Genomic DNA, 25,705 nt, shown 5'->3' with positions numbered 1-25,705 from the left:
TCATGCTTTTCCTCATTTTGATGACTTGAGAGAAAGCATAGCAAGACCAAGAATTGATGCAAATAGCTACAAGATGGATTTTGGAGTTCTTCAAATGATTCAAAAATCTCAATTTGGGGGACATCCTTTTGAAAATCCACACACACATTTGAAGAAGTTTGCTATGATTTGTGACATGCAAAAACAACCTGGAGTGTCTGATGATGCAGCAAGATTGAAGCTATTCCCATTCTCTTTGAAAGATAGAGCATTGGATTGGCTTGATTCTTTACCTCACAACTCCATTACAAATTGGGAGCAACTCACTGATGCATTTCTTGCACAATACTTTCCACCTGGAAAAACTCAAGAATTGAGGAATCAAATGACAGCTTTCAGACCAAGAGAAGATGAAACTCTCTATGAATCATGGATGAGATGGAAGGAATTAGAGAGACAATGCCAACATCATGCCATTCCGAAATGGATGATAAACCAGAATTTTTACACAAATGTCACTCCTGCAATCAGAGGGATTATTGATGCTCAAATAGGAGGAGAATTTATTATGAAGCATGAAGATGAAGCTTATGAGTTATTGGAGAAAATTGCAAAGAATACTCATCTTTGGAGTAGTCCAAGAGGACCAGCTCCAACTCAAAAGAGGCAAGCTGCTGGAATGTATGACCTTGATCCATTCAACATGATTAATGCAAAATTCGATGCACTTACAAATGTTTTGGCTAAGAAGATGGAAGATTTGAGTATGTTGGTTAGTTCATCATCATCTTCTGGAAGTTCACAACAAGTTGCTTATGCAAAGGGAACTACCAGTTGTGGAGTAGACTATGGAGAACAAGCTGCATATGTTGGTAATTATGGAAACAAACAAATGGGAAATTCTTACTCTCAAACTTATAATCCAAATTGGAGGAATCATCCCAACTTTTCATAGGGCAATCAGCAAAGTCAAGTTCCAAATCAGAATTTTCAACCACAACAGCAACAAGGAATTCCATATCAGCAAAATAGGCAATCATTGCCTAATTTTCAGCAGAAAAATATGAATCCTCCACCAAAACAGCAAGAACAAAGTTCCACCAGAGAAGCTTTATTACAACAGATTCTTGCTAACCAAACTAAGCATGATGAGGAGATGAGAGAGATGAAAGCAAGGCTAGAACAGATGCAAAAACATAACAGAATGCTGGAAAATCAGATTGCACAACAAGCATCTTCCTCAGGTACCAAGTCTTTTGGAAAACTTCCAAGTCAACCAGAAAACCCAAGAGAGCAGTGTCAAGCTATTACTTTAAGAAGTGGGAAAGTTGTAAATAATGAGAAGAGTGAAAATAGTGAGAAGAGAGAAAATGAAAAAGAAATTGATGAGAGTGAAAAACAAGAGAGTATAGAAAAATGTAAAGAGAAAATCGAAGAGAAGGAAGAGAAGTATATACCTCCAGAGCCTTACAAGCCACAACTTCCCTTTCCACAAAGATTTCAAAAAGCCAAGCTTGATAAGCAATTTGGGAAGTTCTTAGAGGTTTTGAAGAAGCTATACATAAATGTGCCTTTTATTGATGCTCTTTCACAAATGCCTTCTTATGCAAAATTCTTGAAAGAAATTCTCTCAAACAAGAGGAAACTTGAAGATCATGAAACTGTAGCTTTGACAGAAGAATGTAGTGCTATCCTCCAAAGGAAACTTCCTCCAAAGCTCAAGGATCCAGGGAGTTTTTCAATTCCATGCCACATTGAGGAATCGTGTTCTACAAAAGCTTTATGTGATTTAGGGGCTAGTGTTAGCCTTATGCCCCTCTCCATTTATGAGAAGCTCAATATGGGAGATCTTAAGCTAACCCACATTTCTCTTCAGTTAGCTGATAGATCAATTAAGTATCCTGAAGGGATTTTGGAGAATGTGCCTCTGAAGGTTGGGAAGTTCTATATACCTGTTGACTTTGTCATTTTGGACATGGAGGAGGATTCTAACATTCCAATTATCTTGGGAAGACCCTTTCTAGCTACAGCAGGAGCATTGATTGATGTTAAGGGAGAAAAATCGACTCTTAGAGTTGGTGAAGATCAATTGGTTTTCAATATTAATAACACTATGAAGAAGCATCATTCTGAAGCTGATACTTGCTTGAGAATTGATATCATTGATGAGCTGGTTGAAGAACACTTCAGAAAGAAATATCCAGAAGATCCACTTGAAAATTGCTTGGTTCATGGAGGAGGCATAGACTACGACAACCCTCATGTGGCTGCATATGCTCAACATTTAGAGGGAAGTCCACCATTCATTTCTGCTCCAGTTTTTCAACTCACACAAAAGGAAAAAGTCGAATTTAAGCAACCATCATTCAAGGAAGAAGATGCACCTAAGGTAGAACTTAAGCAACTTCCTTCTCAGCTCAGGTATGAATTTCTTGGCACTAATAACACTTATCCAGTAATTGTAAATGCAAACTTGAGTACCTTAGAGGTTGATAAGTTGTTAAGAGTGTTGAAGCAATTTAGGAAAGTTTTAGGACATACCATAGATGACATCAAGGGAATAAGCCCACACTTTCGCATGCATAGAATTAGTTTGGAAGAAAATTGTAAGCCATCTATTGAACATCAGAGGAGGTTGAACCCAAATATGAAAGAAGTTGTTAAAAAAGAAATTTTGAAGTTGCTTGATGCAGGGATCATATATTCTATCTCAGACAGTACTTGGGTGAGCCCAGTACATGTTGTTCCAAAAAAGAGTGGAATGACAGTGGTCAAAAATGAAAATAATGAATTAATTCCCACAAGAACAGTGACTAGTTGGTGAATGTGCATAGATTACAGAAAATTAAATATTGTCACTAAAAAAGATCATTTTCCACTTCCCTTCATTGATCAGATGTTAGAAAGACTGGCTAGGCATTCTTATTTTTGCTATTTAGATGGATACTCAGGTTTTTTTCAAATCCCTATCCATCCAAATGATCAAGAGAAAACCACTTTTACTTGTCCATATGGAACCTTTGCTTATAGGAGGATGCCATTTGGGTTGTGTAATGCACCAGCTACTTTTCAAAGGTGCATGATGGCAATCTTCTCAGATTTCATTGAAGAAAGGTTTTTATGGACAATTTTTCTGTTTATAGATCTTCATTTGACATATGCTTGGCTAACCTTTCTAAAGTTTTGCAGCGATGTGCAGATACTGACCTTGTGTTAAACTGGGAAAAGTGTCATTTCATGGTTCAGGAAGGGATAGTGCTTGGACATTTGGTGTCTAACAGAGGAATAGAGGTTGATAAAGCCAAGGTTGAAGTGATAGAGAAGATGGCTCCTCCTACCAATGTCAAGGGAATTCGAAGTTTTCTAGGACATGCCGGGTTCTACGCACTTTATCAAGGATTTTTCTAAAATAGCCAAACCTTTGTCTAATTTGTTAAGTCATGACATACCATTTGTATTTGACCAAGAGTGTTTGGATGCCTTTTGCAGGTTGAAGCAAGCTCTTATCACTGCACCAATCATGCAACCACCTGATTGGAGCCTACCTTTTGAAATTATGTGTGATGCTAGCAACTATGCAATTGGAGCTGTTCTTGGTCAAAGAAAGGACAAAAAGGCTTATGCTATTTATTACGCTAGTAGAACACTGGATGAGGCTCAAAAAAATTATGCAACAACTGAAAAGGAATTCTTAGCAATTGTCTTTGCATTGGAAAAGTTCAGACCTTACATTATTGACTCAAAGGTGGTTATATTTTCAGATCATGCAGCCATCAGGTATTTGCTCCGTAAAAAGGAGGCTAAACCTAGGCTCATTAGGTGGATTCTGATGCTACAAGAGTTTGATTTGGAGATTAGAGATAGGAAGGGAGCTGAAAATGTAGTTGCAGATAATCTTAGTAGGTTGAAATTAGATGATGAAGAAATGGATGAAATCCCTATTTATGAGTTTTTCTTGGATGAACAACTTTTCTTTCTTGTTGCTAAATTACCTTGGTATGCAGATTTTGTGAATTATCTATCTTGTGGAGTTTTGCCTGTAGGAATGACATGGCAACAAAAGAAAAAGTTTTTGCATGAGGTAAAATTTTATAGATGGGATGATCCTTTACTCTTTAGGAGATGCTGTGATGGTTTAATAAGAAGATGTATTCCTGATGAGGAGACACAGAGTATTATGCATCATTGCCATGCTTCTAATTATGGAGGACATTTTGAAATCTCTAAAACAGCTAGTAAAATTTTGCAAGCTGGTTTCTTTTGGCCAAATCTTTTTAAGGATGTGAGGAAATTTGTGTTGGAATGTGATAAATGTCAAAGGAGTGGAAACTTGTCAAAAAGAGATCAAATGCCCCTAAATGATATTCTTGAAGTAGAATTATTTGATGTCTGGGGAATAGATTTTATGGGGCCATTTCCTCCTTCATTTGGTAATAAATACATCCTAGTTGGAGTTGACTATGTATCAAAGTGGGTGGAAGCTATTGCAACTCCAACTAATGATGCTAGAGTGGTAGTGAAATTCTTGAAGAAATTTGTCTTGAGTAGATTTGGAGCTCCTAGGGCTGTAATTAGTGATGGGGGTTCACATTTTTGTAATAAGCAATTTGAGAGCTTAATGAGGAAATATGGTGTAGTGCACAAGATAGCTGCCCCATACCACCCTCAAACTTCAGGTCAAGTTGAAATTTCCAACAGAGAGCTCAAACATATCTTGGAGAAAACAGTGAGCAATTCTCGGAAAGATTGGTCTGTCAAACTAGATGATGCTCTATGGGCATATAGGACTGCTTACAAAACCCCTATAGGAACTACTCCCTTTAGGTTGGTGTATGGTAAGTCTTGTCATTTACCTGTGGAGCTAGAACATAGAGCATATTGGGCCATTCAGACCTTGAATTTTGATCTCAAGCAAGCTGGTGAGAAAAGGTTATTGCAACTTAATGAGCTTGAAGAATTGAGGATGGATGCTTATGAAAGTGCCCGTATTTACAAAGAAAGAACTAAAGTTTGGCATGATAAGCATCTTAGGAAAAAGGAATTTAAAGAAGGTGATTCAGTTTTGTTGTTCAACTCAAGATTGAAATTGTTCCCTAGAAAACTTAAATCAAGGTGGACTGGTCCATATAGAGTTTCTATGGTTTTCCCTTATGGAGCAATTGAAATTTGGAGTGAAAAATCTGGGAATTTTAAGGTCAATGGGCATAGATTGAAACATTACATAACTGGAGACCCAATAAAAGGAGCAAGCTGTTGCAAGCTCTCCAATCCCTCACCTCTTTTTAGTGAAATTCATGAAGAGTCCAGCTAAGGACTATAAATTAGCCCTCTTGGGAGGCATCCCAAGTTCCTTTTATTTTGCTTTTGCTGATTTACTTTTATTTACATTGCTTTTGTTTTTATCTTAAATCTCCCCAAATTCAATTTTTGACATTGTTGAATCTTGTCCCTTGTAGATGTATTTCAATGGAGGAAGGTTGGTGAACTGCTGGGGAGTGATTCTTATCCTGAAAATTTTGTCCTTCAAACTCTCCCAAAATTGATTGATTTTTACTGCATAACCTGTGCAGGTTTGCTATCTGGTTTATGCAGAGAAAAAAAAAATGAAATTTTGCAGCAAGGAAGGGTCTGCAGCAGATGACTTATGTTCTTGGTGAGGTTGGGTGTGTAACTTTTAAGTATTTGTGCTTATCATGTTAATGTGATGGTAAGTGGGTCATTTTTGTAGTTTTGAGCTTATTTGGGTTGTGAGATTCAAAGTGGATATACTGCATTTTCTTGGCATAACTTGGGGAGTCATTTCTCATTTGTAGATAGATGCAACTTTATGCAGATTTTATTGAGTTTTATGTGCTAAAGGTTGATTTGCAGAATTTGAGTTGAAATGGCATGGTTCACAAAGGCCTTTTATGCAGGATTTACTTCTACAAGCTTGTGTGATGCAATTTTGATGGACTTTGTATGTATTGATGTGTTTTTGGTGACAATTTCTCATGATTTATGCTTCATAGAATTATATTTCTTCATTTTAGGGCATTTTTCATACTTACAAATCATTTTCAATTGTAATCTCAATCTTGTTGAATTGTGCATAAGCAACTGCATAGCTTATGCAATCCTGCATAACCACAATTCTTGCCATTTTCCTCTCTGTTGCAAACTGCATAAGGAGAGTGCATAACTTATGCAACTCTGCATAGCCACATTTTTGTCAAATTTCATATCTGCCGAGACTTGCATAAGTGTGTGCATGACTTATGCACTTTTGCATGACTTCAAATCCTGCATTTTCTCTTTCTGCCGAAATCTTCATAAGCGGAGTGCATAACTTATGCACTTCCGCATGACCATCAACTCTGAATACCAAAACCTGCCGAGAGGTGCATAAGCAGGGTGCATAACTTATGCACTTCCGCATGACCATCAACTCTGAACTCCAAAACTTGCCGAGAGGTGCATAAGCAGAGTGCATGACTTATGCACTACTGCATAACCACCAACTCTAAATTCCAAAATCTGCCGAGAGGTGCATAAGCAGAGTGCATGACTTATGCACTTCTGCATAACCACAAACTCTGAATTTCAAAACTTGCCGAGACCTGCATAAGGAGGGTGCATGACTTATGCACAACTGCATGACCACATTTTCTGAATACCAAAACCTGCCGAGAGGTGCATAAGCAGGGTGCATAACTTATGCACTTCCGCATGACCGAACTCTTTGAAACCTAAAACTTGCCGAAACCTGCATAAGAGAGTGCATAAGTTATGCACACCCATTAATCCCCTTATGCAGTTTTACACAAACCCTGTTCAAATCAAAATTTCTTTTCGGCAACTATTTTTCCCACCTCCACTTCCCGTCTTTTCTGTTCACGACTGTCCTTCCACTTCCATTTCTCCCGGCATTACCCCTCTTATTCTTCTCCATTCATCTTTCCGCTGCCTTAACCCTAGCTACCATCTGCATCTTTCATCTTCTCACTCACCTCTTTCATCCTCACCATCGGCAACCCAATGGAGTTGCCTCCCTATTCCCCTCCAACCTCTCCTCTCCAAGTTTTGCCATTGTCAATGCGGCCTCCCAACCCCGATTCCCCTCCACAAGAAACACCTCCACCACCTTCCACAGCCACTTACAAGCGGAAAATTAGGTCAAAATCCACTCGACCCATAGCTTCTGTACCTCCTCTCTCAAAACGCAAAGAACCACCCACCACCCTAATGTCAGAGCCTCCACCAAAAAACCCAAAAACTTCAGCCTCCACACAAGCCAAATCACCCTCTTCCAGCAAAAAGCAAACATCAGTAGCATCCCAGGTATCAAAATTACCTTAGCCCCTTCATGATGCAACTCATAAGGCAACCTTTAAGAGACTTAAGGAAAGGAGGGTGCAACCCACTAGGTATATTTCTGCAGACTCTCTACAATCACTTGGTTTATTTGATAATGTGGTTGCATACCTTGATGGTATGGGGTGGATGGAATTTGTGCATAAGCAGGAAATAGTTTATCTAGCTTTAGTTTTGGAATTTATTTCCTCATTTTCTGCTACCCTGAAATTGCATGACATAGATTATAAGCCAACTATGAAATTCAGATGTTTGGGGCAAAATAGAGAGTTATCATTAGACCAATTTCATAGCATTCTTGGGTTTGCAATTGATGGACTATTTAGGGTGCCATATACAGGGGTAGAGGTAGCAAACAATGGTATTTGGAATGCTGCTCAATTTTGGAGAATTATCACAAACCAACCTCAGACTTTTTCTGCTGGCAGATCAAAAACCTCTCAAATACTAGACCCTGCACTTAGGTTTATTCATAGGCTGATTGTTAGCACTATCTTGGGCAGAGGGACTAGTTCTGGTGCTGTGGGAAAATCTGAATTATTCATGTTATGGTGTGCTTTTCACAAGGTCCAGGTTTCTCCTGGTTACTTCTTTTGTGAGCATGTGTTGCATATTGCCACCAAATCCATAGGTGACATTGTCTTGGGTGGGCTCATAACTGTAATAGCCAAGCATTTTGGTTTTAATCCGGAGGAGCATCCAATACCAGCACTTTTAGATACTTTATATTTTGATGCTACACACCTATCCAAAACTGGATTCAGTTTGCCACATTCTGACATTGCACAACCAGCAGCAGAAACTGAACCCATTGCACAACCAGAAGCCCAACCTGTCCCACCAGTCCCACAGCATTCTGCTGAACCTGCCCCACCCTCTCAGCCTGCACAGGACTTCCCAGCAGATTCTGCACAACCTACACCTCCTGCAGCTGAACCCTCTTCATCCACAGCCCCTCCTGCCTTCAACACTAAAGCCTTATTCACCTATCTTGAAAGGCTTAGTGATGATATATACTTTGTGGATAGGAAGCTTGACACTAGTCTTGATACCCTCAAGGATCGGCATGATCAACTATTTGACTTTGTCATGGAAACCAGAGATAAGCAGAAAGAACTAAAGGAGATGATGAAGCAACTCATGGTTTTTCTGGGAATGCCACCTCCACCTCCATCACCTCCTCCAACACCATCATTTCGACAGCAGCCAGATGCAACCAGCCCCTTAGCAACATCTATGGACAAGGGCAAAACAATATAACTAGATTAGTTTCTGTTTTACTTTTGTTCAAACTTGTAGGAGTTTTTCTTTGTAGATATGTTCAAACAATTGTAGTTTGTTTTGAATTCTGTTTGTTTGTTTTGAATTAGTTTGTTTTGAATTATGTTTTTCTTGAAGTTTTATTGGATGACTATTACATTAGTATTTCATTGTTTTCTTTGATTTTCATTGCCTTTACTGCCCTTTTGTGCATATTTGTCCATACTCTGTATATATTTGCATGCTTCTACTGGTGGTTGCACATTTTCCCTTGCTCATCATCATGCAGCAGCTTTTGAATATACTGCATAGGCTATGAATACCCTTATGAAAATATTTTGCATAGCCTGTGCAGTCCTCTATGCCACTCATGCAGAACTGCACAGGCTCTAATCTCCTTATGCACATGTTCTGCATAGCCTGTGCAGTCCTTATTGCCACTCATGCAGAACCGCACGGCTTATGCACCCTACTTATGCACCTGTTCTGGACAGCACTTTACTCTGCATAACCTGTGCAGCTTCTTATGCATCCCTTTATATCTTGAATTCTCATCTGCTCTATACCAGGTAACTCTTTCTTTTCGCTCTTAATTTTCACTAATCCTGGTTATTCCCTTTGAGTTTTTTATAATACACTGCTTGAGACATTGAGGACAATGTTTAATTTTGAGTTTGGGGGTGCACATTTTGATTTTTGCTTTATTTTTCACATTTTGAGTATAGAAGCATCTCATCCCATTTCATTTACATATACTATAAATATTTACATATACATCCATACATACATATACATAACACATTTACACACACACATTATACATCACTTAGAAATTGTACACATTGCACACAAATAGACTAGTTAATGCATTACTCACTTTTAGGAATCATGCATCATGCATTAAAATCTTTTGCCAAATCCCTTGAGTATTGAAAAGTTACCTATGAGAGTGATTTAACTTACCTTTAGTTGGGTTTGTGGATTGAAAGTTTCCTAAGAAGTGCAAAGTTTTGAAATGTCTACCCCTTGCCTATATCTTCTTAGCCAAAAGCCACCCAACTAGTCCCTTAGAGATTGGAGTGTTTAGAAGGAGTTATTGGATATAAGGTAGTCAAATGATGTCTCACCAATCCTAGAACAAATTTTCTAAACCTTTCAAGGCAAAATACCATCTTGTACTTGATGAGAGAGATGATTAGGCATTCTTTGATTTAAACCTTCTCATTTTAAACCTTTGACCCTTTTCCTAATTAAAATTGACCCTTGCAAACCCCTTTGAGCCTTTTTATCCCTAATTTTTCTTGAAATCCTTATTGTTACCTAGCCAATGAACCAAACACTCCAACCCTTTTCATGAGGATAATTGAATATTAGGTACACTTTATAAAAAAATAAAATAAAAAAAAGAGAAAAAGAAAAAATGCAATAAAAGGGAGAAGAAATGCTTGTCATCTTGTAAAAGTGCTAGTATATATGCTTTTCACTAATGTCATTCAAAATGAAAGAAATCCACCCAAAGTATTAAAGGAAATGAGTTTGGGGGTGGCAATTTTAGGGACAATCATCAAAAAGAAAATGCAAGATACAAGTTAAAGTATCAAAATGTCCCTCCATTTTTATGTGTTTTGTAAAATATGCTAGCACTTGACAATTCTCATTGTGTATTTCTCTCCTCCATATATATATATATATATAAAAGAGAGAAAGAAAAAGAAAAAAATAATAAAATAAGAAGTGTACCTTATGTTTTCAAGATTGAAAATATTCTCATGCTTTGAATCCTTTTTCCCCTTTTTTTCTTAGCCTCATTTTGAACCCCATGGCCCCATTACATCCCTAAAAAGACCTTTGATCTCTTGATAGTACTTGCTACATTAGTGGAGATAGGAGTAGGGAATTTGCCTATGGGATTGGAAAATTATCCATTCATTCATTTAATTCCATCATTCTATATAGAGACACTTTGACTATTGATTGTCCTAGAATTCCTTTTGAGCATGACTCTCTCTTTTGATTGGTTGGTTTGGGAATTTTGAATGATAATTGACTTGATGGCTAAGCGGTGAAAGCTTGGATAAGCACTAGATTCTTTGCATTTTGAAGGATGGGTATATGGATTGTTGGTATGGCTAAAGGGGTGTTAAGTTACTTTAATAGGTGATTTTCATAGCTCTTTGGATAAGGCACCCCTAAAAATTTTGCATCACATTTTAAAGTTTGCTTGAGAACAAGCAAAAGCTTGAGTTTGGGGGTATTTGATGCATACATTTTGCATAGTCATTTAGATTTAATTGCATAGCCATTTTATTTGATTATTAGTCATTTTTAGCTAATTTCATTAGTTAATTAGTTAGTTTTTCATAATTGTCAATTTTGGATTAATTTATAATTTTTACTTTGTTTTGTAGGAAAAATGGTGTTTTTGAAGGACTGAAAAGAAATTTCGCCATTGAGGAGTGACTTCTACAGCCAAAGATGCCAAAAACAAGTTTTCAAGTTGAAATATGCATTGACCAAATTGTGCATAACTTGCCGCATAAGCTATGCAGATCTGCATAAGGAGAAGAAACACTGTTCCAACACCTGCTGAATTGTGCATAAGGGGAGTACATAGTGTAACGCCCTCACCATAGATAGTCCGTACAATTTATTGTTCCGACGACTCATATCTGTTCGGACAGTCAAAATGTCTAGAACTACACCTAAACTATAGTGAGGAGGCATAAATTAATGAAATAAATATAAAAAAAAATATAGGAAAAATTTTGAGAAATAAAATAAAATTTAGAGAATTTATTAATTGATATAAAAAAATAAAAATAATTCGATGAGCACCATGAAAGGCATTTTGGTCATTTCACCCCTAGAGGTGAATTTTGACTTAAATGTCAAATTAAAATTTGGAAATAGAATAATTAACATAAATTAATTTTATGAATTTAAATTTGAAAAATGAGAAGAGAAAGAAGAAGAAAAGAAAAGAAAAGAAAAGGAAAGAAAAGAAAAGAAAGGAAATAGATTTATGAAATTTAAAAACAATAAAGTACACATAAATAAAAAAAAAAAAAAAAAAAAAAAAAAATATATATATATATATATATATATATATATATATATATATATATATATAAATAACCACAAGAGACAAAACCCCCCACCAACCATCTTCTTCTTCTTCTTCTTCTCTCTCTCCTTGCCGTCTCCCTTGGTCTCTCCCTCCCCACCATTGTTATCAAGCTTAAAGCTTGATTTCCCAAGCTTTCACTCACCAAAACCCATAGACTCCTTCACAAAAAATTTAGCCCACACCATAAGGAAGCTTTAGATACCCATAAGAAGAAGAAAGATTAAAGTTTGAAGTGGGTCACAAGAGGTTAGTGCACTAATCCCTCTTCTTCTCTTTATTAAACATGAAAAGCATGTTTAGCTAAGCATAAATACCATTAAAACAAAAAGAAAATCTAGAGGAAAGAACCCTTGAATTTTTGGCAGCCATGGAACTTGAAGTTTATTGCTTTTAAGTGATGAAAAATGGTTCCATGAGAATGTGTAATTAGTTGAAATGTTTGGGTGTTTGATTGTGTAGTGTTTGTGTAAATATGAAACTTTGAAAAATAGGGTTTGTGTAAATGTTGAGGACTTTGTGTAAAATGTTGAAATTGACCTATTGGGATGAGATTGTTGCTTATAGAAGTGTATTGCATGCAAATTGAAGTAAGGAAGTTGGAGGAGATTGAGTTTTGGAAGTGTTAATTTTCTGCAGGTTGTGTTTGTTGAGGGCAGTGTACATTTTAGGCCATAAATAAAATTGTGTGATCCCAATTGGTATGAGGCCAATTGGAGGTGAAACTAGACCCAAAATAGCCCATTTTCCATGAAGAAACCATGCCCAAATTCTGTCCAAAACTTGAGCTAAATACTGCCCAAATTCGGATTTCCCTGCACCCAACCCAGAAAATGACCAAATGAACAGTACGTGTTCATTTGGTCATAACTCTCTCTATACTGGTCCAAATGACCTAAAATTTTACCCATGGAAAGTTTAGACATAGGGCTACACTTTTCATGAGGACCACTTAACCCAGTTTTGCCTTTAACAAATTCAAATTGTTAGCACAAGTTGGGTCAGTGAAACTGCCAACCCAGGAAATGACCAAATGAACAGTATGTGTTCATTTGGTCATAACTCTCTCTATACTAGTCCAAATGACCTAAAATTTCACCCATGGAAAGTTTAGACATAGGGATACACTTTTCATGAAGACCACTTAACCCAGTTTTGCCTTTAACAATTCAAATTGTTAGCACAAGTTGGGTCACTGAAACTGCCAACCCAGAAAATGTCCCAAAATACTGTTCTTTTGGTATGCTTGACCAGTTTTGGTAAAAATGCCATAACTTGGTCTCCAAAGCTGCAAATTGAGTGAAACTAGTGCCAAAAGTTTTATAAGACATAGCACAACAATTTCTATGTTTTGACTAAGCTCTAGAAACCATTGCATCCTAGGGAAATTATTAGCCAAAGTTAGGAATTGAAATCTAGAAAATGTTAAGTTGAACCCAGAATGCCATTTGATACCCGTGTGTTCATTTGGCCATAACTCCCACTAGAAAATTCCATTTGATATATGCCAATATGATCTAGAAACATGATACTTAGGGATACAACATTGATTTAGACACCTTTGCCAAATTCTAAGTGTAAAGACCCTAAAAAGAGGGTCAAACATACTGCCCTGAAGTTTATTTTTGCCCTTATAGGACTGAGAGTCCAGGTTAATACATTGACCATAACTCACTATACCAAGCTTGAAAATTTATGAAATTGTACCTGGGAGTCCTTAAGACATAGAGGAACATATCTTGTGAAGGAACCTAAGTCTAAAAATGACAATAAAATGATCAAATGACTGGTCAAAATTTATTAACCAGAAATTGTAAATTCTGGATAGCTTAGAGGCAAACGGACCAATTATGGTATTTTAACCATAAGTTGAGCTCTATAACCCCAAATTCAGTGATTCAAAAACTAAAATTCAAGTTTAAACATAGAGGAGCAATTGTTATGAAGGAAGTGTTACTAAATAGACATCCTAACCTAGTCAAATTCCTAGATAAAGATAACACATCAACATAAACATAAAGAAAGGTTCATGGGAAAAATGCGATATATGATAATTAAAATACTCATAAGGATAATTAAATATTAAAAATGATATGAATATGTAAATTGGGACTAATGTCCCATTAATATGAAATTAATGGTACCAATGAACAGTACCAGAAAATAGTAACAGTGAATAGTGCTAAAATAATTAAAAATATTTAATTGCCCATAGTATACCTAGACTTATTTATTTAGTTGGATAAATTGGTATACCAATTAGGGACTACAGATAGCAGTACTGCCTACCGAGAAAATCATGAACTAACAATATATGTCTGGTATGATTGTTCTACAGGCTATATGCCTACTTACTGGCCATTGTGCCTACTTTATTTCTGGCTTTACAAGCCTGACAATGGTCTCGTGCCCGACGGTGGCCTCGTGCTGTGGATGTATCTGAGGGTAGACATATGGCTGTATAACCCGTATACTCCCGTGTATCCAGCTTTTATAATATGTTATAGGTTTCTTGGGCATTGATAATAATTAATCAATACTGAATATACAATAAGTAAACAGGAAAGATCCCAATAATTTTAATTGTTTCCAAAGTGTAATAAAAAAATGTAAAAGACCCAGAATTTATGATTTGTAAATATTAATTCAATTGTTTAATTATTGTTATTATAAATTATGCACCACTAAGCGTTATGCTTAGCGTTGGTTTTCCATCGGAGGTACTGGAAATCAAGACCATCACAAGAAAGTATGCCACAAGAGTGTTCTGACAGAGCCGACCAGATCTCACATTGTCTGAGTCACCTCACTAGTCTTTTGTATTTTGGTAGGGCCCATGTATAGACTAGTATTTTGGTTCATTATGTTTAGTAATGATATAATTACTAGTTTATGATGTATTTCATTTTGGACTTGTAATTAAACTTTGAGATTGAAATGAAAACTTATAATTTATTATCTATGAATTTCCATATGAATGCAATAGATGACACTTCATTTTGAGATCTCATAAATAGTTGTGAATGAAATGATAAAAGAGAATATGATATGGAAATATATGAGATGACTATGAATATGTTAACAGGTGATAGTGGAACCCGGAAAATGCTAATAAAACAGAGGAGGATCTATTCGGGTCTCCACAAAAATAAGATATAAAAAAAAAAATTTCTACACTTAAATTACCTGATTTAAAGGACATTAAAATTTACAATAGACATGACAAGACAAGATAGGGTGCTCCGGCACCGAATGTGGCACTTCTTGCTCGGCTATACAATAGACGGGTAAGGAGCGTCACATTTAGATTGTAACACCCTAGGCAAATCCCACATCGACAAAACACGGGAGAGATGCTGAGTTTATAAGTTGGTGGTTCGTAACCCCTATTGACGCGTTTTAAAACCGTGAGGGCTTCGGCCCAGAGCGGACAATATCACTAGTGGGCCGGGCCATTACATTTGTGGTATCAGAGCCGCTCCGCGTGCAACCTTGAACGATGGTGGGGCAAACCTCAGCGAGGACGTTGAGTCCCATAAGGGGGGTGGATTGTAACACCCTAGGCAAATCCCACATCGACAAAACACGGGAGAGATGCTGGGTTTATAAGTTGGTGGTTCGTAACCCCTATTGACGCGTTTTAAAACCGTGAGGGCTTCGGCCCAGAGCGGACAATATCACTAGTGGGCCGGGCCATTACACATAGCTTATGCAGATTCACGCCTCCCTTATGCAATCTCATGGAATTGTGCATAACCTATGCGCCAAGTCATGCAGTTTCGCATAAGTGAACCAGAAACAGCCGAAAACTGCATAAGGGACTGCATAACTTATGCAGTCCCACAAAGGTTTCATTAATGAGCTGGCAGAAGATTCCCTCAGAAAATTCCTCCTAAAACACACCATTTTAGGGCTCCATGTCAGAAAATGCTATAAATAGCCCCATTTCCCATTTTAGAAAAGGGAAGAAGAAAAGGAAGAAAAGGGAGAGGAGCAGGAGCAGCTGAAGAGTCACAATCATTTTCCACACCATTTCTAACCAGATTTGGGGATTTCTTTCTTTTCTTACATTTTTCCTACACTTCTAGTTTTGAGCTTTTTGTTTCTTAGTTTAGATTAAAGCTTTATTTCCTTATAAACTCAGAATATCTTGTAAATATTATGGATAGTGAGTAGTTTACTTTGATTCTGGAGTAAGGGATGTAATATTTGAGATATTTTGTGGATTTTGATTGGGTAATCCATATTTTGTGGTCTTAATGAGTTTTATTCATTTCTTGTGTGCTTAATGACATGCTTAGTGTAGGATCCCATTAAGTGATGTTCTTAATCCATGGTTGAGGCACCGAAAGGAGAAGGCCTTGTGATAGATAATCAAGAAATTGGACTTAATTAACTTAGATCTAGAAATAGACTAAGGATTAAGAGGATTCACAGATTAATTAAAGAACCTAATGGGTCTTAATTAACTCTAACTCCACGAAAGTAGGATTAGATTGATTAAGGCACTCTTTGTCTCACTCAAAAGGGTATTCAAAGGATTTAAGAATTAATCTCCTTAAAACCCGTAAGTTCCACAAGATTGGATAACCAATTTAAAATCCCAAAATAGCTTGAATATGAAATCCCGAACTCCGGAATCGCCTTTTTATCATTGTTAATTTCTAATCGAATTTAATTACTTGCCATTTTGAATATTGCCATATTTGAACTTGCTTATTTTAATTTGATGCAATTTTAGTTTAATCATTATATTGTCAAATAGATCATTAATTTTACACATTTAGAATTCATACTTCAATACCCATCAATTTATTGATTTAATTTCAAAAATAGTTTAAATTAGGCAACTCTTTATATAAAAAATTCAATCATTAACACAACTCCTCGTGGGAACGATATCTTTTCTATATTACTTGTACGACCCGTGCACTTGCGGTTGGGCCACATCACTAGCCCCAAGAAACTTCTGACCTCAGTTGTATTCCTGGGAAGCTTCCATTCCATCACTGCTTCTATCTTCTTGGGATACACTCTAATCCCATCAGCTCACACTATGTGTCCAAGGAATACAATCTCATTCAACTAGAAGTCACACTTGGACAACTTAGCATACAGCTTCTTTTCTCTCAGGGTTTGCAGAACAATCCTTAAATGCTCATCATGTTCTTCACTAGTCTTGGAATACACCAAAATATCATCAATAAAGACCACTACGAACCGATCTAGGTATGGATGGAAGATACGGTTTATAAGGTCCATGACTGCCGCTGGTGCATTTGTTAGGCCAAAGGGCATCACCAGAAACTCATAATGCCCATACTGGGTCTTGAATGGAGTCTTTGGCACATCTACATCCTTCACCCTCAACTAATGATACCCTAATCTGAGATCAATTTTTAAAAATACTCATGCCCCCTTCAACTGATCAAACAAATCATCAATTCTAGGCAACGGATATTTGTTCTTCACTGTCACTTTATTCAACTGCCGGTAATCGATGCATAACCTCAAAGTCTCATCCTTCTTCTTTACAAACAACACTGGAGCTCCCCATGGTGACACACTGGGGCATATGAACCCCTTATCTAGTAACTCAGAATGGATTTTCAATTCCTTCAATTCAGAGGTGCCATCCTATAAGGAGCAATAGAGATTGGTCTTGTGCCGTGATATCTCAATAGCAAATTCAACTTCCCTTTCTGGTGGCAAGCCAGGCAATTCTTCAGGGAACACATCGGGGAAGTCTCTTACTGTGGGTATGTCACACAGATCTGGCTTAGCTTACCTAGTACCACGATATATGCTAAGTAGGCTTCACAGCCTTTTCTCATCAGTTTTCTTACAACTATGGCTGAGATGACATTGGACAAGAAATCTGTCCTTTCCCCTACAACTGTGATCTCATTACCCTCAGGAGTTTTCAAAAAAATTCTCTTCAATTTACAATCAACCATTGCCTGATGACGTGACAACCAGTCCATTCCCAAAATCACGTCAAACTCATGAAAAGGCAACTCAATCAGGTCTGCCAAGAATTCATACCCCTGAATCCTTAACGGGCAACCTTTGTACACTTTGTTCACCACTACACTGTGGCCCAATGGATTAGTGACTAGGATGTCTTGGTCACACTCCCCTACTAGTATCCCCCTTTCTACGGGTAGGTTGATGCAAATGTATGAATGAGTGGATCCTGGATCCACCAATGCATGCACAGATGTATTGTAGAGGGAGAACGTACCTCTGATGATGTCCAGGGCATCTTGCTCCTCCTGAGCTCTTATGGCATAGGCTCTGGTAGGTAGGGGTGTGCAAATGGTCAGTTCAGTTTCGAACCCAACCGAACCGATAAAACCGTAAACCAAAAATCAAAAATTTTAAAAACTGAACCAAACTGATTAATAAGAGAAAACCGAACCAAATCGAACTTATAAATATCGATTCGGTTCGATTTTAAATCGATCAAACCGAAATTTATAAAATTTCATATTTTTAACATTAAATCTCAATAATAAAACATAAAAACAAAAAAAAAATAGAAATCAAAACTCAAAAATCTTAAGGTTCAGTTCGGTTTTCTTTGATTTCGGTTCGGTTCGATTTGGTTCGATTCTGTTTGATTCGATTTTCTTTGATTTCCTATATATATTAATAATTTCGGTTCGATTCATTTTTTTTTATTTTTTATGAAAATAACTGAACCGAACCGATTAACCGAAATTATCAAAATTATAAACTTAATCGAACTGATTGAATTTTAAAATCAAACCGATTGAACCGAATTGAATCGGTTCGGTTCGATTTTTCGATTTAAATCGAAAACTGCTCTCCCCTACTGGTAGGTGCTCTGCCCTCAGGCCTCTCTGCTGGCTCAGATGCAGGCCTCTGTGATGGTCCCACTGCCTCAGATTTTCCAGATTTCCTACCCCTTTGTGATACGAGGCGGTGCATGCGCTTGTGTTGGAGCAGTATGCTTGATTCTGCGTGGACAGTTTCTCAACTGATGCTCTGTCAACCCACACCTTAAGCAGGCACCAGTCACTCTCCAACACTCCCCCTTATTCCATTTCAGGTAATGCGGACATGCAGAAGATGCTGGGGCTGGTCCCCTGAACCCCTTCCCTGGAGAGCTGCCCACTGATAGTGTGGACTGACCTCTCCTAGGGGTGAACTATGGCCTGGGCCCCTGGGACTAACCCTGACCTTGAGGTTGATCTAAACTCTATGCAGGTGGACCTTTGAACTTTTTTCCTGGTGCAGGAGATGAGCTAGACTGACCCGGGCCCCTCTTCTGTTGTCTCTCCCTTCTGGTCTGCTCACTTATTCTAACCTTTTCAACTTTTAATACAGCTTCCACTAACTTGGTGAAGTTTATAATTCCCAAGGCAGTAATCATGATCTTTATGTTATCATTTAATCCATTTTCAAATCTCTTACATCTCTCGGCTTCATTAGGGACTATCTCCCTTCCATAATGACTCAATTTGACAAATTCCTTCTTATACTCGGCCACTGTCAGTTGTCTCTGCCTCAGGTTAATGAACTCTCTTCTTCTCTCTTCTAGGTATACACTACCCACATATTTCTTCTTGAATTCTGAGAGGAAGAAGTCCCAAGTTATTACTTATGACTGCACTTCACTGGACACTGTACACCACCATTGGTAGGCATCATCTTGCAACAAAGATACAGCAGCTTTTAGATTTTGTTCAGGAGTGCAGTGGAGTTGTTTTAAAACTTTGCCTGTTCTGTTCAACCAGTTTTCGGCTGTAACAGAATTATCTTCTCTCTTGCCAAAGAAATCTAATGCTCCAAATTTTCTCAGTCTTTCCAGGTGTGATTTCTGCTGTGGAGGTGGTGGTGGTAGTGGCATTACCCCAGCCATTTGTCTGAAGAACTCGGCCATTTCTTTGGAACATGGCTCGTGGAGGTGAGCGAGCTCTGCTGGAGCTGGTGGAGCAGGTTCTCCCCTACCCCCAGTCTCAGCTGCTGCAGGTGGAGCATGACTCTCCACTTCCTCCTCAACTGCCCTCTGTGATGTGGGGTCCATATCCTATTCAAAATAACAAAGACACCAGATATGTATTAGTGTCACCTTGACTCTTACAAATGCAATGCATGGTATGGACTCAATCTAGGCCCAGAATGCCTAAAACGTGCTATGATACCACTAAATGTGACACCCCTTACCCGTCTAAAGTGTAGTCGAGCAAGATATGCCACACAGTGTACCGAAACACCATTTTTTATTTTAATTATTTTTATCCTTCCTTATTTATTTCTTTCATAGTTATGAAATACAATTTGTGAAGTATAATTCATTTAAGTCATTTATGAAAAACATAAATTTATTTGAGGTTTCACAAATTTTATAGAAAATCCGGTAGAGTACCAACTAAAAATGGAGAAAACAGTTCTTCGGAATTAGAGAAAATAGTTCTTCGGAACCTGAGAAAAACACTTCCAAAATTCTCAATCAATCCCAAACTCCATTTCATCATCAAAATCTCAATGTTTTTCAACTTTATTTCCATTTCTCAATCATTCATTTCATATGATATTCATACACAAGTCATACATAAATATTCAATTTTTCATTCATAAATACAATTTTCATTATTTACATCAATGCCAAAATACATTACATAAGTCTTAATTACACATGAGAAAATAAAAGTTAATTACAAAATACCAAAATAAAACCTAGTGTCCTACCAATGCACTGATGACGGTGAGGTGACACGGATACTATGCAGAGTTGTAGAAGGTCTCACCCAGTCAGTGGTTTATTAGGCTCTTAGTCGGTCTCTCCAGAACCTAAGCGTAGCAAAAAGCAACGAGCTAAGCAATAATGCTTAGTGGTGCCAATAATAGAATAAAAAGAAATAACAGAAAATAAATATGCAGTGCATATTCTAATGTCTTATGCAGACAATTTTTCGATCATTAATGGTAATCTTATTTATTTTGTACTTGTTATATTCATAATTTCATTAAATTTATTCACTTTCATTTTTTTGGTTGCCCAAGTAACCTATACTGGATGACTGGACTGGATAAACGGGTAAACTAGCACTGGGTATCAAGTACCTCGGGCCGTCACACCATCGGTCACATATGTATCTCCGGTGTACAGAGCGACTAATAATTGTAATAAACATTAGGCACAAGGCCAAGTATCATCACAATGTCAGAATGGCTCAAAGTCATAAAATCACAGAATGGCATAATGCCATGTGCAGTACTGCTAACTGAATCGTATTGGCATGCTAACCTATCCAAACCAACCTTGCTAGGTGTACTAGGGCATGTTACACTTTTAAATTATATAATTCTTGAAATTTAAGTTTAGGTGTTACTATTCATTTCATTAGTCAACTAAAATGTTGACTTTTGCATAGGCAATAGGTACATTGGTTCTAATACTCCCAACATACCACATTTTGCATTCTAAAGTTGTTGGTATTGGTTGTCAATACCATTTCTATGCTTAGTGTTAGTTGTTCAAAATTTTTCAGATTTCAAGCCTTGTGTTTACTGTTCCATTGGTCATTTTTACAGTAGGAATTTGGCAAAGTTATCTTCATGAAAGTTGTTCCTTACTGTGTCTAGTTACATTTCTTTTTTTGAATCACTCCATCTGGAGTTTTGTAGCTCAAGTTATGGCCTAAACACCATAACTGGCCAGATTGTAAACTTTTCAAATTTTATGGACTGACCAAATCTACAGTATTTTGTGCAGTGACTACAGGTCACTTTTTGAACATGTTATGGTCAAAATTTGGATTAGGTTTCTTCATGAAAGTTGTAGGTCTATATCTCAGCTTTCTGCTGGTAAAATTTCAGGTCAATTGGACCTTTCTACACTAAGTTATGACGAAATGAATAAATACTGTTCATTTAGTCATTTTGCCCAGTCAGAATGCGAGTCACCCGGATTAGGGCAATTTTTAGGTTAACTTGGTTTGGTTTTCTGGATCCTTGAGCTTTGGAGGAAGTTTCTTTTGGAGAATAGCACTGCATTCCTTAGTTAAGGCTACAGTCTCATAATCTTCAAGTCTTCTTTGGTTTGAGAGAATTTTTTTAAAAAACTTAGCATAAGAAGGTATTTGGGAAAGAGCATCAATAAAAGGCACATTTATATATAGCTTCTTCAAAACCTCTAAGAACTTCCCAAATTGCTTATCAAGCTTGGCTTTTTGAAATCTCTGTGGAAAGGGAAGTTGTGGCTTGTAAGGCTTTGGACGTATATATTTCTCTTCTTTCTCTTCAACCTCCTCTTTACCTTTTTTTGCACTCCCTTTTTCACTTTCTTGTTTTTCATCTCCCTCAACTTCTTTCTCATTTTCTCTCTTCTCTACTTTTTCACTCTTCTCATTATGCAATATTTTACCACTCCTCAGCGTGATGGCATGACATTGCTCCCTTGGATTTTCTGTCTGACTAGGAAGTCTTCTCATTGATTTGGTACCTGAGGAGCTTGCTTGTTGTGCAATTTGATTTTCCAGCATCCTATTGTGTGTTTGCATCTATTCCAGCCTTGCTTTCATCTCTCTCATCTCCTCATCATGCTTAATTTGATTGGTAAGAATTTGTTGTAACAAAGCTTCAGTTGTAGACCCTTGTTCTTGCTATTTTGGTAGAGGTGCAGGATTTGCATTCCTTTGTTGAAAACCAGGTGGTGGTTGCCTAGGCTGTTGGTATTGATGCCCTTGTTGTTGTGGTGGAAAGTTCTGAGTTGAAGATTGATTTTGCTGATTGCCCCATGAAAAATTAGGATGATTCCTCCAAGCATATGAAGGATAATCTACTCCACAACTCATTGTTCCTTCTACATAAGCAACTTGTTGAGAACTTCCAGAACATGATGATGAACTGACTAGCATACTTAAATCCTCCATTTTCTTAGCAAGGACATTAGTGAGTGCATCAAATTTGGCATTGATCATGTTGAATGGATCAAGCTCATACATTCCAGCAACTTGCCTTTTTTGAGTTGGAGTTGACCCTCTTGGAGTACTCCATAGATGACTGTTCTTTGCTATTTTCTCTAACAACTCATAAGTTTCATCTTCATGCTTAATGATGAATTCCCCTCCAGTTTGAGCATCAATGATTCCTCTGATAGCAGGAGTGACATTTGTGTAAAAATTCTGGTTTATCATCCATTTAGGAATGGCATGATGTGGACATTGTCTCTCCAACTCCTTCCATCTCATCCATGACTCATAAAGAGTCTCATCTTCTCTTGGTCTAAAAGCAATCATTTGATTCCTCAACTCTTGAGTTTTTCCGGGTGGAAAGTATTGGGCAAGAAATGCATCAGTGAGCTGCTCTCAATTTGTAATTGAATTGTGAGGTAAAGAATCAAGCCAATCCAATGCTCTATCTTTTAAGGAGAATGGAAATAATTTTAGCCTTGCTGCATCATCAGACACTCCTGGTTGCTTTTGCATGTCACAGATCATAACAAACTTCTTAAGATGAGTATGAGGATTTTCTGAAGGATGTCCCCCAAATTGGGAATTTTGAATCATTTATAGTACCCCAAAATCCATCTTGTAGTTGTTTACATCAATTCTTGGTCTTGCTATACTCGTTCTCAAATCATTAAAACGAGGGAATGCACGATCCATCATACTTCCCCTAGGCACATTAGCATTTATAACTTCTTCACCATGAGCTGCATTTTCATTATTTCGATCATTTCCAGCATTATCACCACAAATTCTAACTCTTTCTTCAGCCATTTCTTATTCAATTTTAGCTGCTCTCAATGCTTCTTTTCTTCTTCTGGTTTCTTTCTTGTTGGCTCTACAAAACTTCTCAATTTCAGGATTGCATAAGAGAGATGTGTCACTTATGCTTTTGGCTCTTATCATAAAAGATAAAAGAAATACCTAAAAAGAACAAACAAAAACAAAATGAAAAGATAACAAAGATAAAAACTATAAACAACTAAAATAATCAAGAATTCAATCTTAAACAAACAACTCTCCGGCAACGGCGCTAAAAACTTGATGTGTCCCAACCGCAAGTGCACGGGTCGTTCAAGTAGTATAGAAAAAGATATCGTTCCCACGAAGAGTTGTGTTTTCAATTGAATTTTTGATGTAAAATAAAATATGTTAAAATTGTATTTCAATCAAATAAATAAAAGAAATTTAGGAATTTGAAGCATAAGGTATGAAAATGCAAAACTAAATTCAAACAATGACTAATTTAATAATTCGTAAAATAAAGAAATTGATAATATTAATAATGAAAATTAATAAAATGAGATTAAACTAAACACTCAAAAGTAAAATTCCAAGCAATAATTGATAAAAGACGATTCTGGAGTTAATGGTTCATATTTAAGTCATTTTGGGATTTTCCCTAGCTAGCCCAATCCATAAAATTTATGGGTTTAAAGGAGATTAATTCTAAAATCCTTTGAAAACTCTTTCGAGTGAGACAAAGAGTGCCTTAATTAACTTAATCCTACTTTCGTGGAGTTAAAATTAACCAAGACCCATTAGGTTTTTTAATCAATATATTAAAACCCTCTTAACCATTAGTCTATTTCTAGATCTAAGTTAATTAAGTCCAATTTCTTGATTAACTATCACTTGGTTTTCTGCTTTCAATGCTTCAACCAAGGATTAAGTACATAACTTAATGGGGCCCTTTATTAAGCATGTGAATAAGCACACAAGAAACGGATTAAACCTCATAAATTTCATTAAATTGGGACTAACCCAGTTCAAATCCACAAAAATAACTAAAATATTACATCCCTTGCTCCAGAATCAAAGAAAACTACTCGCAATCCATGTTTAACACAAGAAATTCTAAGTAAAAGAAGAAATAAATCATGAAAATAAACTAAAACTAAAGAAATCCGGTTGGAGAAATGTAGAAAATGGTGAAGAAGAGAAGAAGAAGCTGGATTCTGCTCCCTAAGAATGAAAGTCGACTGCTCCTCTATTTTTCTGCCCTTTTTCTGTCTTCCTCTCTTTCTTCTTATAGCCAAAAATGAGGTAAGGGCACTATTTATGCTGTCGACACCATATTTCGGCCGATCCCCAGAATCAATAAACTTCGAAACCGATCCCCAGCACTAAGTCTCCCTTTGCCAGCCAATTACATTTCCGATCTCTCCTTGCCATTTAACCACATTTCCGATCTCTCTTCACAGAGAATTGAATCAATGCTAAGTCCTCATATCAGTTAAAGCCTTACCGGTCTCTCAAATCACTCACCGATCTCTCAAGCCAATTGTCAAATTTCCTGACCAGTCAACTACATTCCCGATCTCTCTTGTCAAACAAAATTGAACCAACACTAGATCTTTATGTCACCAGTTTTATTGCCGACCTCCCTTTTAAAAGTTTAGGAATAATCAAGTTAAGGTTCCAATCCGGTTTAATGATGATCCCGATCTTAAATGTTCAAGCCAAATTTCCAATTTTAATCAAGTCCCGTTTAGCGTTGGTTCCCTGCCGATCTCATGCTTATTGTGTTTTCCGACCTCTTACACTTAGATTAATAATCACTTTTAGTTATTTCAATATACTCAGACAATCAAGTGTTTAAATAATTTAGAGATTTTCTGATCACATTCATTCACTAGACAAAAAGAAGACTTCATTTCATATTAAAGCTTGTACAAGTCATTCGGCTGGAGGATCACCCCCAGCCTGATCTACATTTGGCTCATTTCCTCTCTCACCATCGGCCTCCTCCTCGCTTTCCTCTTCGTCTTGGGGAGCCAGGTCGACCATCCAGGAGAAGTCCTCTTCGGGGTAACGCTTCTTCAGCTCGGCCAAGAGATCCCTGTGAGCACTCACATAAGCACCGGCCTCCCGTGTCATCGCCTCTTCTTCTTTTGCTCTGAGCTCTTCAGTAAGGCGAGCAACTTCGCTGGCTCGGAGCGCCTGAACTTCTCCAAGAGCATGATCTCGCTCAGCCAGAACATGAGCTTGCTCGGCCAGCTTGTCCTCA

At 37.2% G+C, this 25,705-nt stretch overlaps 2 non-coding genes and 1 pseudogene across 2 annotated transcripts; 2 read left to right on the top strand and 1 right to left on the bottom strand.

The window, feature by feature from the left end:
• Positions 1–349: 349 nt before the first annotated feature.
• Positions 350–456, bottom strand: LOC131181147 (small nucleolar RNA R71). The gene has a single exon (XR_009149775.1). It is a non-coding gene; the product is annotated as a small nucleolar RNA R71 (small nucleolar RNA).
• A 6,540-nt stretch (positions 457–6,996) lies between these two features.
• Positions 6,997–25,705, top strand: part of LOC131180624 (uncharacterized) — a 34,312-nt pseudogene continuing 15,603 nt past the window's right edge.
• Positions 22,895–23,002, top strand: LOC131181201 (small nucleolar RNA R71). The gene has a single exon (XR_009149829.1). It is a non-coding gene; the product is annotated as a small nucleolar RNA R71 (small nucleolar RNA).

Source organism: Hevea brasiliensis, chromosome 6 (genome assembly GCF_030052815.1).
Source record: "Hevea brasiliensis isolate MT/VB/25A 57/8 chromosome 6, ASM3005281v1, whole genome shotgun sequence".
Taxonomy (NCBI): Eukaryota; Viridiplantae; Streptophyta; class Magnoliopsida; order Malpighiales; family Euphorbiaceae; genus Hevea; species Hevea brasiliensis.
This window is presented reverse-complemented; position numbering and strand designations above follow the sequence as displayed.